This window comes from Lygodium microphyllum, chromosome 10 (assembly GCF_053477565.2).
Source record: "Lygodium microphyllum isolate KBCC chromosome 10, Lygodium_microphyllum_v1.1.10, whole genome shotgun sequence".
Taxonomy (NCBI): domain Eukaryota; kingdom Viridiplantae; phylum Streptophyta; class Polypodiopsida; order Schizaeales; family Lygodiaceae; genus Lygodium; species Lygodium microphyllum.
This window is the reverse complement of record NC_141144.1, coordinates 51,942,678-51,956,699: the sequence shown is the minus strand read 5'-3', so window position 1 is coordinate 51,956,699 and position 14,022 is coordinate 51,942,678. Positions and strand designations below refer to the sequence as shown.

Below are 14,022 nucleotides of genomic sequence, written 5' to 3'. Positions count from 1 at the left end.
ATACCAATACTATCCAGTGTCTTCTGTACTAACTCAAAATCCAAAGAATGGTCCTTTACAAATGACTCCAAGCATTGTTTCTTTGCCTTTTTAAATTTCTTCTTCTCCAAAATATCCTTTGAAACTACTGAAGGAAGAAGATGATAATAAAACTGAGCTGTTTTTAAAGAATCTCTTTCACTTGCATTTGGTTGTAGAAGAGATCTAAGCAAAATTAACATCACAAATGAATGCAAGTAGTTTAAATAAAGCCATATTTAAGATTTTTCAAGTGAAAAAAGATATACATTGTTGCTTGGATTCTTTTACCACAGCCTCCTCCTCGTTTGAGATTCTCAATATTTTTAAGAGCTCTTTGTCGATCTCGAAGGCCTAATAAATTTTGCTTTCATTCATAAGCTTTGATACGCTTTTCCAATGAATGAATTTTTTGTTGACAATCCTCTAGCTTCTGCAATCACTCTATATTGTGTTTCATCAAAAGATGATTCTCTAGTCCAAGGATATCCTTTTCTGCAACAAGATTAAGTGTATAACCTAAAAATCCATTGTAGCCATCACCAATAAACCTCATTAATGATGAGCTATTATAGAAAGGAGGAGTGCTATTTCTGCTAGGATCTTTGGGATATAGCTTTCCATCTAACCAAAGATCAACATTCTTCTTTCCTTCAAACCTCAGTATATGTTTCATAGACTCTGTAACCGTGATAGATTTTGTTCTCTTTCTTATTGATTCATACTCACTGTCCAACTCAATATGAAGATGATAGAGAGGTCTTTTATGAGAGCTAGAGAGATCATTAGATGATTGATGAGTTACAGAGATCATTGGGTGATTGATCCATAGCTAATGATATGATTAGAAGCAAGAACAAAAACAAAGAAGAGACTACTAAGGAGGAGAAAAAAAGAAGAGAGAAACGATGGAGGGAGGCAATCGAGTATCCACCAAAATTCAAATTGAATATTACTTTTCACTTTAATGAGGAGAGGTAAGATCATTATGACAACCTTGCCAACTTTATGGCGACCTAGATTTCTAGATTCGATGTGACTACGAGAATATCACGACAATGACTTATTAACGAATTTTAATATTTTAACTTACCAAAATATAAACCTTTTAAAAATTTTATAAAATGATTTTATTTCTTAAATTGTTTTCTCTCTCTAGGATCTCTTACAGGGCATTTTCAAGACCTCAAAACTCCCCTAATGGTTAGAAACAGGGATACTCTTAGGGATGCACCTTTGCCCACTGTGAGGGATTCGGGTTTTCATTAGGTACTGCTGTTTCGTGAGACGATAGTGGTACAGAGCAGAGGAGATTGGAGTTCTCGCCTCCTGGCAGCAGTGTTTTCTCCTCCAGTTTTGTTGGAATTTCAGCAAACAGTTCGATGAGTTATCAGAAGACTTCTAAGTTGCCTAGAGATGCCAGGCAGTATATATGCAGGAAGGAGAAAAAATTAAAAATGCAGGTGTTTTACAGGATGATGAGCATATAGATGGGATGTATAAAAGTATGGTTTGTGCAGATACGATGACATAGATGGAAAATATGCTGAACACTGATATGCAGAGTTGTCATAGTAATGTATCAGTGCAATCCCTGGATATGTTTCATGAAATTGCAGATTTTGTGTCACAGATAGAGTCACAGACTGAGGTGACTCAGCAAAAAGTGTTGAGTGCTGAAGAAATTCAGCAAACAGAGTTTCTGGCTGATTATGATCAACCTACAGAGACACAGAGGGCTGAAAACTTTCAGTCAACAGAGTTTACTGCTGAAATATTTCAGCATCCAGAGTTTAGGGCTGTTCTTATGCGGTCCATAGAGCAGAGGGCTGAGGATATTCAGCCCACCAGAGTGCAGAATTGCTCATTTACAACAAGATTTGAGTAATGCAGAGGATCATAATGAAGCCACGGTTGACACGAAATACAAGACTGTGGATAAGAAGGTGAAGCCAGTGGCTGTACCGCTTCCACCTGACAGTGATCAGCAAATAGAGAGGGCTGCCAAACAGCCAATTTTGAGGAATCCAGAGCATATAGGCTATAAATTTTCAGCAGAGACTCTTACTGAATTAAAAATTAGAAATGGTGATTTCTTGCTACCGTCAGAGAAGAAATGCTTTCAGGAAATGCTTGAGTGACATGGAAGGGGGTTTGCTTTTTTCTCGCATGAGATTGGATGTGTGAATCCAGATATTGTTGCCCCTATGGTGATCTTTACTATTCCTCATATTCCATGGAACCTCCGACCTATTCCAGTGCCTAAGGCACACCTGCCAAAGTTAATTGACTTTTTGAATGAGAAAATCAGGATGGGAATCCCAGAGCCATCATCTGCACCATACTCAAATAGGTGGTTTACGGTTCCAAACAAGAATGGTACTCTTCGATTTATACAGGACATGCAACCAGTAAACAGAGTTACTATCAAGAATGTTGGTATAGGTTCAGTTGTGGATGAGTTTAAAAAAGCATTTGCTGGACGTGCCATCTATTCTTTAGGTGATTTGTATTCGGGATATGATCAGTTTCAGCTGGCTTTGGAAAGCAGGGACATAACCACTATGAGAACTCCTATTGGGCTTGTCAGGATGTGTACCTTGCCTCAAGGTGCCACTAATTCTGTTGCACATATGATGAATGCCATGCATAAGGTCCTTTGTGATTACATACCTCGGCTTACCATGCCTTTCTTGGATGATGTGCCCATTAAGGGGTGTGTAGAAGAAGAGAAGAATAAGAGTCTAAACGAGCAGGGATGCATATACTTTGTGGCTGATCATATTTCAGCTTGTGAGAAGATTTTGGCCAGGTTAGAAGAAGTGAACTTAACACTATCATGGAAAAAATATGTTTTTGGAGTAAATGAGGTTGTCATTGTTGGACATATGTGTGGGTATTATGGCACGAAACCCTCACCTGAGAAGGTGGATGCTATAGGCAAGATTACGGAGTATTGTTTTACCACTTCAGAGGTACGGAGATTCATTGGAGCTTGTGTGTTTTATATGATTTGGATACGCCATTTTGCACACATAGCAGATTGTTTATATCATCTGCTTCGAAAGGGGCATAAATTTTATTGGGATGAGAGCCACACTAGAGCCATGCGGAAATCAAAGAAATTATTGCAGATTGCTCCTACTCTCAAGAAAGCAGATTATAATTGTGGAAGGCCTATTGTATTGACAGTTGATATTAGTCCAATTGGCATAGGTTGGGCTGTGGCTCAAGATGATGCAAATGGAAACAGGAATGCTATTCGGTTTGGGGCGAAAGTCCTAAATGAGAGACACAGGAGATATCCGCAAATAAAGAGGGAGTTACTAGGGATTGTTACGGCTCTCAAATGTGACAAGGAGTACTTTATTGGAGCCTCAGTTGTGGTAGAGACAGATTGCTTGCCATTGATAGGTATGATTACGAGTTGCTCTACTCCGGATATAGCTATGTTGAGATGGATTGCATACATCAAGTCATTAAATCCAGAATTTAAACACATAGTAGGGAAGGATAATCCAGTGTGGCAGATATGCTGTCTAGAGCTAGATATGATGATGAGGAGACACTACTTGCAGAAGAGGATGATGCAAAAATTTTAGCCCGCTATGGTTGATCATGTTTGCCATGTCTATGATATTGTGGCTTTCATAGAAGAACTCTATGTTGGAGATTGGTTGCAGATTGGCAAGTACCTTAGTACATTAAGCAAAAGAGATGAATGGACAGATGAAGATTTCAAGAAGATCAGAAGAAAAGCCTATGGTTATTTTCTCAAGGACGGATTTCTTTGGAAGCACCCGAAGAAAAGAGGTGGATTACCCTTGCGGGTTGTTTGCGATAAAGAAACCCAATTACAGGTGATGAGGGAGTTTCATGAGAGTCCTTGGGCTGGTCATAGAGGAGTGTGGGCTACTTATGAGAAAATCAGGGAAAAATATTGGTGGAAAGGCATGTACAGAGATGTTTCTCACTTTATAAAGACTTGCAGAGATTGTCAGATGTATTCCGTAGTACGTCATCGAGATGATCTTCATCCGACCTATCCGCTATGCAATCATTATAAGTGGGTAGTTGACTTGGTTACTATGCCTATGGGTCTATGGCAGATGAGATATATTGTTTTGGCTAGAGAGGATCTTACCAATCACGTTGAGGGCAGACCTTTGAGAACGAAGACCACTAGTGTAGTGTGTAAGTTCTTATTGGAAGAAATTTTATGTAGGTATGGCTGTGTGGGTAAGATCACTGTAGATCGCGGTGAACTGGATGTAGATGAAGCTAGGGAGTTTTTCTCTCAACTAGGAATCAAGTTGGCTCTAACCACAGCATACAATCCAGAGGGAAATGGGAAGAGTGAAAGAGGGCATTCGCCGATAGTGAAAGCATTAGCCAAAGCATGCAGAGGACGGATTGGAGAATGGCTGAGACTTCTACCATTTCCTTGTGGGCTAATCATACGACTCACAGTGTTACCACAGGATATATGCCCGCAGAGTTGACGCATGGTCAGAAACCGATTATGCTGACTGAGACTTGTGCTAACTTGGTCAGTTTTACCTTGGCAGGAGGATTTGACGAGAGAGGAGCTCTTAGCTCTTCGGATCCGGCAGTTGGAGAGAAGACCAGAGGATATTCAGCTAGCTATTGACAGGTTGAAGGTTGCTAGACTAAGAAATAAGGACAGGTTTGACAGCAGGCATCGCTTGCGGCCTAGAGCAATAGAAGAGGGAGACTGGGTATTAGTCTTTGATAGCAGCCTTGAAAATCAGCATACTGCACTTCGAAAGATGGTGAAAAGATGGTTTGGGCCGTACATAGTTAGACATGTCTTTGATAATGCAACATATGAGCTGACAAAATTGGATGGGACAGTGCTTAGAGTGCCTATTGTAGGAAAAAGAATCAAGATTTTCAAGAAAAGAGATGATGAGGATTATGCATTGGAAGAATTTGCAAGAGAAGAGCAACGAGAAGAAACTCCAATAGAAGAGACAGATGATATGACATATAATCTTGTTGATATACCGGAAATACACAATGAAGAGATTGATCTATTCATGGATCTTGACGAGAATGATCATGGATAGTTGGCCCATCCAGAGGTTGTGTAGGATCAGAGGGGGTGGATGTCGTACTGCTGCGCATCCGAGGTGTGGAATCCACCAAAAAGTTGTGTGTGTGACATTTGTTACTTTGTACATATTTAGTTGTTATGTTTGTATTTTGTTTTGCGTGGGCAATATAGTGGAGAGGGGTCTAGAAACATGAAGGGGCTGACCAGTTAAATATTTGTTTCTAGATCACCCTTCTGGTGGATTGGGACTCATCACAGGTCTATGGACGTCTTCCAAAGTGGATTTTACAGACATGGTGACACCAAATCCATGCTCTCGCTTGTTTTGTTTGGCACACTGTTGTGCTTGATTGCAGCAATGAGTGGGCACATGCAAAAGGCTTATCTTCAAAGAGAGAGTATGGGTCACAGATTGCATGGCTTATTGCATGCTTTCAGTTCTGTTTTCAAGAATTGTTGCAAAGCAACCTACTGTCAGGTTGCTGTTCACAGAGAAATTCCTTTTCTGCTGTGTGTTTCCAATTCGTTGCCTAAGATGGATATTGCAGTTTGCAGTACTCTGTTGTCCACCTGGTCATAGTATTGACAAGAATGGATTTAGGAAAGATGTCACCTGGCAGCTTATCAATGTTTGGGGAGGAGAACACTTCCTTCAAACTACTGAGATGCAACAGCAAATTTATATAACTGTAGCTATAGGTCTTTTGCTAAGATCTATGACAAGAGAGAGGATTTTGGATCACCTGATTTAGAAGTTCAAGCTAATTATGTGATCTGGGGAGCTCTTATCCCATTTCTCATGGAGCTGCACAGGTTTCAGCCACCACATGATATCAAGAGCGTCGACATTGCAATTAATGTGCTCCTGTCATTTCTAGATCAAGATAGTGCCCAAAACTGCAGCTGTTAGATTTTGGATGGCCTTGCATATGGATGTAGAACAACTCCTGTCATTCTTGTGGAATGCCCTTTTACAGGTTCATATCCCTATTTGGCTCTGGCTTGCTACTTTCTTCACATGCAGGACATTTTAATCCATTGGTGCAGTTCAGATGGATTTGAGTTGTGCATAGAAGGGCTCCTTTCAAGGAAGGGACCAAACAAGTACGAGCTTGAAGGATTGATGCCAACTGTTTGGTGGCCAGGCCTACGTGAGGATTTTTGTGCCGAAAATAACATGAGGCAGACTGCTTTGGCTTTATCATAAGGAATTGGCAAGGTTGAAGAGTTGCAGTGGGAGCTCTGCCCAGCATCTGCTTGAATTTGTCCCTTTTTCAACAGATAAAGATGTGGGTCTGTCTGCATCTGAGAGAGTGCACATATCAGGATCTGTGTTTATGTTATTCTTGAGACACCTTGTGGCTAAGAATAAGGGTGCTGCAAGAAATATGCCACCCCCTGGCTTGTCAGACAATTCTGTGTTGGTCACTGCATACACTATTCTACTACGATTTTTGTCAGAAGGATTTGGTCCAAGAGGGTTAGGAAATGTAGGAAAGGAACAAGATGCATCCATTGGCTTCCTACACAGAGGAGGCAATAGAAGCTTTAATGTACAGTTGTTTCTGAATTCGGATCTGTATGCAAATGATTTTGCAAGGCTTGGGGGAACCTTTAGTCATCTTCTCAAGACAATTGTCCTGACTCCTGAGGATTACAAAGTTGCTGTGAAATAGGGGAGAAGGCTTTCAAGCAGGGCATTGTCAGCAGGAATGAAGTGGTTGTTTGCTCAAAGGCAGGGTTTCTTGCATTTGATTACAGGGAATCTATCGATCCCTACACATACATAGATGAGACATACATCAAGACCAAGCTTTTTGAACGTGATGAGCTTGTTGGTGGATGCCACTGCTTCACACCTGCATATTTGAAGAATCAGCTAGAATTGAGCAGGAGGAACATGGGACTGGATTGACCATGGGGATAAACTTCATTGACTATGCATCAAACTTCTGCACTATGCGCAGCGAGCTTCTTATTGGCGAGTGTTTAGAGAAGGCCGCTTTTCTGGTTTAAAAAAAAGGGGGGTTATTGTAGGCCGCCTGGGAGGAAGAAGAAAAAGCAATGAACGGCTTTTTGGGGACCTGCTTTTATCCGGTGGAAGGAAGCTCGAATGGGGAAGAAAGAACAAGGAGGTGACTGATGCTCTACACAAGGTTGCTGCTGCTTATGACTGCAAGATTGCTGAGGGTGTTTTGAGTCATCAAATGAAAGACTACTATTTCAGAAAATGACATAGTCAAAATTGACCTTGGGTGCCACATTGATGGTTTCATAGCTGTTGTTGCTCATATGCATGTTATTCAAGAAGGGCCTGTTACGGGAAGAGCAGCAGATGTTCTGGCTGCCACAAGCATAGAGGCAGAAGTTGCTCTGAGGCTGATCAGGCCTGGAAAGAAGAACAGGGATTCATGTCCTGGACTAGACAATCCGAAAAACATCTCCTTGGGCACTCTGGATCAGAGAGAAGGATAGGCAACGGGCTTTCAGGAGATCGGTCGAGCTCTTCTCGAATGCTTATAAACCTTGTGAAGTAGAAGCTCGTGAAGAAGCGCATCAAGAAGTACAAGCGACCTCAGAGCGACCGCAAGATCTCCGTCAAGCCAAACTGGCGTAGGCCGAAGGGTATTGATTCCCGTGTCAGGCGGAAGTTTAAAGGATGCATATTAATGCCCAATATTGGTTATGGAACGAACAAGAAGACTCGACATGTCCTTCCCACTGGATTTAAGAAGTTCTTGGTGCACAACTCTGCTGAGCTAGATTTTCCGATGATGCATAACAGGAAGTTTTGTGATGAGATTGCCCATAATGTCTCAACTCTCAAGCGGAAGTCAATTGTTGAGCGGGCTGCACAACTCAACATAGCTGTGACGAATGGTTCTGCCAGATTGCAACAGTTACCTCCAACCACCTCGAACGTGAATTAAGGCACAATTGGAATCAAAGGAGTTGCTCACATTCTGCATTAAACGACTGAAGAATCTGAACAAAGTAAGGCTTGTTGATGCTCGGTTTATATGGACAGAGCCGCACTCTAAGAGACTGAAAGTCAACCTAAAGATTCAAAAAGAAGTGATGAATGATGCTATATTGGAACAAGGGTATGTTGTTGAGTATGTTGTGGAAGATCATATGTGTGATAGCTGCTCTAGATCTGCAGTGTGATTGTTTTTTTTTCTGTGAGTTTTTTTTTTTTGTTGGGGGGGTGGGAATGGGGGCTATGGGGAAATTGGGGGAGAATGAAGATTGGGGGGGGCTTAGGAGGGGCATATGAAGGGGGGGTTGTAGAGGAGGACAGAGGTGGAGGAGGTAGGTGGTGGAGATAAGGGTGAAAGGTGGAGATGGGGGGTGGAGAAGGGAATGAAGAGGGAGGTGAAGAGGGAGGTGGAGAAGGAGGTGAAGAGGGAGGTGGCGAGGGAGATGCCGGCGGAAGGAGGTGGTGGGGGAAGGCGGTAGAGGACGAAGGGAGAGGAGGGCGAGTCGGGAGGAGGAGGGGGCGGTAGGGTAGGGAGGAGGTGAGGCGAAAGAAGGGTAGGCATAGGGACGGGGTGGTAGGGTAGGGATGAGGCAAGGCGGAAGGAGAGGAGAAGGTCGAGGTGGGGGAGAAGGAGGTCGAGGTGGGGAGGGGAGAGGAAGGTGGAGGAAGTGTAGGAGGAGGGAGGTGCGGGAGGAGAAAGAAGAAGAAGAAGAAGAAGAAGAAGAAGAAGAAGAGGAGGAGGAGGAGGCGGTTGGCCGTGGGGGTGAGGGCCAACCGTTTGTTTTTTTTTTTGTGAAAAAAATGGGGGTTTGGTTTTTTTTTTTTGTTGGTTGTATATGTGTTTGCTTTTTTTCTATTTTTTTAATTTTGATTGTTTTTTGTTTTGTTTTCTTTGTATATATTTTTTATATGTGTTGTTTATTGTGTATGGGTGGTTTTGTGTGTGTCGATTATTATTATTATTTATTTATTTTTATTTTTTATGAATTAAGTGTGGTTGGTTGTGATTTTGTTTTATTAGTATTATGATGATTTGTTGTGTTTTTTTGTTTTTTTATTTGTGTGTTTTCTTTTTTTTTAAAATGAAATAAAACATGTGATTTTGTTGTATTATTATTATTATGATTTGTGTTGTTGTTTTTTTTTTGAAAATGAAAGAAAAGAAAGGCCTGAAAAAAAAGTAATGCGCCCTCGTCCCGTGCATATGCACGGGCGGTGGGGATTCTTTTTTGCAGTGATGGGATTGTATATGGCCGAGGCATCGGGACAAAAGGGCGTGAAGACAATGCGGCGTCTCGAGGCGCGTAAATTCAAAAACGTGTGCATTCACACGCAAGGCAAATCACTCGAAAACACGGCAAAACAAAGAAAATTTAATAATGCACAAACCATTCATCAGAACACAATGCCGTAAAAAGGAAAACTAGGCCAGAAGGCGAGGGGGGACTGGGGAAAAGTACAATGGGGTATGTTCGAGATCAAATCAGGGTGTTCCCATAGGAAAAAGAAAAAAAATAGGCACGAAAACCCATACGATAATTAATATCAAAGAATCCAATTCGCTGAAATGAAACATGGGAAAAAGCAAAATTGTGGGAAAAGTTATATTGGACATTCCTATCGTATCAAAACACAGTTTTGACGGAGATAAGACCCGTTCACATGAAAAAAAAAACCCAAAAATCAACCTCGATATGGGATATAGAAATGAATAGAAAAAGATCTAGCCACTGAAAGGAAGGGCAGTAAAAAGGAAAAATGTCTACGGGAAGGGGATTCACAGGGCTAGCACAATAACATGCATATTCAAGGGAATAAGGAGAAGCTTGCATGCGAAAAATGTGAAAATCGACCCCAAATACGCATGCAGGAATTAATAGCAAAAAATCGATTAGCCAAAATGAAGTGAAGGAAGAAGAAAAAATGTGCAAACAATTGTGACCGACAAGCTTATCACATCGAAACATAGTGCTGAGCAAAAGAAACCCCATTCGCATGGAAAAAACCCAAAAATCGTATCCGAAACCGGATTTAGAAATTAATAGCGAATGATCCGTGCACCGGAAGGGAGGGCGAAAAAAAGAAAAAATGTCAAAACATATAGAATATTTAGGGTTGTCACATCAAATTGCAGTTCGGATGGGGGTAGGAGGCATTCACATGGAAAAAACAATAAAATGGAGCTCCATAACACCAATAAAAATTAATAACACAAAATCGAGAGGTCAAAACATGGCAGAGGAAAAAGGAGAATTGTGCAAAAAGGGTGGCCGGACAAGGAAATCCAGCCAGAATATAACTCTCAGGAGAATAGGGCATGCCACATGGAAAAATGTCAAAAACATACACGAAAAAGACACGAAACCACACAAAAATTAATAATGGACAAACTGTACGTCAAAATGATAGGTGATTAAAAGAAAAAATATCCAATGGAAAGCCTAGGATAGGGGTGGTATGTTAGATCACTGTTCCAAAGCGATAACGGCACATTTGCATGAAAATACATCCAATTATGCAAGAAAAACTTAAAAAATGAATAACACAAAAACGGTAAACCGGAACAAGGGGATGTAAAAAGGAAAAGTGTGTCATTCCAAGGGATGAACTAGGCTATAAGGTTGGCTCAGGAGTTTGGTGAACGCAGGGGATGTTCACATAGAACATGAAAAATTTACGCAATAAAAGCAACCACAAGGGAAACAGTCTCGACGACAAGGGGTACGAGGGTGGGTGGGTGAGGAAGGGACCCCATCAGAATAGAAGTAGTACGGAGTAGACACGCATGATTGGGTAATGACATATGCAGGGGGTATGCACATCAGATGCGTAGGGACGTGTCCCCACACTTAAGACCTTACCGGTTAGAGTAGATTGATCGACACAGCCACGGACGTGTCAACCGACTCGATGCTGGCATCCCTAGACTTAAGACATAACATACACTTGCAAACAGAAAAGTAGGGTTAGGAACACTTGGCCCATTTCGTAGATGGTTGAAGGGAACCGCCGTTGTTAATGCAGAAAGATTGAAACCGTCGTCGGGTGGCAAGAGGGACCAGGGCAAGCCACAAAACATGTCCAACACGGCAGGGACTATGCAACAGCACCCAGGGAGGTAGTTTTGTCCATAAAGTTCGTCAATTCAAGTGTCGATGACGAAGAATAGAACTCTCAACTCACGGGCACTCAAGAGGATGATAGAATAGTAGCTCACCCCATGACCCACATCACTCAATGAATAAGCATGAGATCCCATAACTCACGTCCGGTTTAGAATTGAACAAGGGGAAAGTGATTGGGAGGGAGTATGCCAGTGTGCACAATTGATAGTGCATCCGTGCATTCCACCCATTTGGCATAGGTGCAAGGTTACGTGTCCTGTGCTGATGGAAGAGGCCCATCCCGTGTGTGCATAGGGAAATGGAGATGTACCTGACTCCAATTGTCGTAACGTCCCTCAATCTCACTCTCGGAATTGATTAAGGAGAAACACCAATCACACTCAACCCACCCTCTGTCTCACACTCTGTTGAAAGATACAAAGGGCAGCCCATTCTTGAAACCCATTGATGTAATTCTCACATTCACTTGTGTAGATGTTATACCCCTTGTGCGCATTTGATGGTGCAGCAGTGCATCCCGCTCTGTGCCGGCATACAATGCAAGAAGGAAGGCTAGGGAGCCTTATGGTGCAATGCACAAGAACAAATCGTGCGTTGTGCATTGAGAGGCCCAACCCGTGTGTGCAATACTCCATTCATATATCTGGCCTCTCATTTGATTTGAAGGGAAAGACTTGTCACTCATCCCACCCTCTCTCTCACACTCTTTTGATATATATAGAGGGCAGCCCATACTCAGATTCCCATCCTGTTAGGATGAAAGCTGGCATCATTCAAGGGGTTGGTGATGAAGATTGCGTCGGTTATTATTGTCACTAGAGTGTTGAAGATGATGGGTACCCACGGAGGTAGCTGACACGTCTGGTACTTCAACGATTTGTATGAAAGATCATTTGTTAAAGAGGGCATACAGACTGATATGCAGAGACAGTGCACCAAGGAAGGTGGATTCGAATTGCTTGCGGAAAGGTTTTGCTAATGAATCAGCTATCCTGAACTGGGGGGTTTTACCACCTTTTCCATAGTCAGCTTCTCACCCAAGGGTATTTCCACCTTTTCTTGGAACGAGGCCTACTATGACATGGAATTTCTTCCTTTTCTCCCACAACAGTTTGTTTGTTTGTTTGTTTTTTTTTGCTTTTAATAAAGAGAATGGTAGAAATACCATGCAGCATAACCATCCACATTACCACTACTGGATCAGATGAGAGGAGAACAAAGTAAGGATGGGAGGTGTCTGGAGTTAGCAGAACAAGACCACCTTATGAGGAAGATCATAAGGGCTATCAGAAGCACAAGGAGAAGGACAGTGCGACGCCCACAAGGAAAAGGGTGTGTTGATTGTGATTGTTAGGATCCCCAAGGAGGGAAGTACTTCTTCAGATGATAGCCATTGATCAGAAAGGGATCATGAGAGGTATCAATGGTCTGCACCTGAACAGAGCCATTAGGGTTGACAGCAAGTACCTTGTATGGGCCCATCCACCATTGTTGAAGCTTGCCAGGAAACTTACCAAATCTCGAATCATAGGCCAGGACAAAATCACCTTCTTTGAACTCCTTGTGCTTGATGAAATTGTCATGATAGGCCTTACATCGCACCTGAGTAGTTTCCATGCACTGCAAGGCCATCCACCAAATCTCATCTAAACATTCCAAGTGCTGGAGGTGGCGTTGAGTGACTTATCATCTCCCAAGCATTCTTTAACTGCCACTCACAAAGAGGGCAATTCCAAATCAACCGAGAAAATAGCTTTTGTATCATATACCAGTTGGAAAGGAGTTTGTCTTGTAGTAGCCTTATGGGAGGTTCTGTATGTACAGAGGGCCTCTATAAGTTGATCATCCCAATCAGACGATGTGTGGCAATCATTCTTATCAAAATCGAGTAGAGGATGTGGATAGTGACTTCAACTTGGCCGTTGGCTCTGGGGTAGTAAGAAGTGGACTTGCGATGGCGGATCTTATATGGCTCTGTCAGTTCTTCCATGATTTTGTTAAGGAAATGAGTATCTCTGTCACTTACCAGCTTGAGGATACTGCCAAAATGGGTGATAATATTCTCGTACATGAATAGGCTACGATGTTACCATCGTTCTACTTCAGAGCTTTATCTTCACACCACTTTGTGACATAATCTATACATACTAGGATGTATTTGTTCTGCTTTCGTTTGGTAGGCGGATCAATGGGACCCAAGAAATCAATCCCCCACTTCTCAAACGGCTTTAGAGGAAGAATAGGTTGCATTAGCATGATACTTGTTTTGGTGGGTTTCCCCATTCGCTGGCAAGCATCACACCTCTTGAAGTAGTCATATACATCCTTGTGAAGGGTCAGCCACCACCAATATCCCGGTAACAGAGCCTTCTTAGCTGTTGCTTCTCCTGCAAAGTGTCCACCACATGGTTTGTCATGGCATTCTTTTAATACTATGCCGATTTTGTCTCCTACAACACATCGTCACAATACTTGATCTTTGCCTTTCTTGTACAATGCACCGCCTAGCAAGAGGTAGGGGGCTCATTCTAACAGAAGCTTCTTCTTCTCATAGCTTGAGACTTTCGAAAGTCCACACATATTTGAAGTTTCCCGTTCTTCTTGGGTACAACCACAATGGGCAAAAACCATTCATTGTTAGCCACGGGATAAATGAACTCGGCTTCAAGAAGCTTCAATAATTCAGAGCATAATAATTAGGATTCATACGCCGTTGTCTTTGCCTTATAGGTTTGGCATTAGGCTCTAGGTCAATGTGATGTTGGCATACTATGGGATCAATTCCCTTTAGATCTTTATATGACCAAGCAAACATGTCTAAG

The 14,022-nt window shown here is 42.1% G+C and overlaps 1 pseudogene; it reads left to right on the top strand.

Annotated features, from left to right (window-relative positions):
- Positions 1–7,608: 7,608 nt before the first annotated feature.
- Positions 7,609–8,025, top strand: LOC148029994 (large ribosomal subunit protein eL32z pseudogene; annotated as a pseudogene).
- The last annotated feature ends 5,997 nt before the right edge of the window (positions 8,026–14,022 follow it).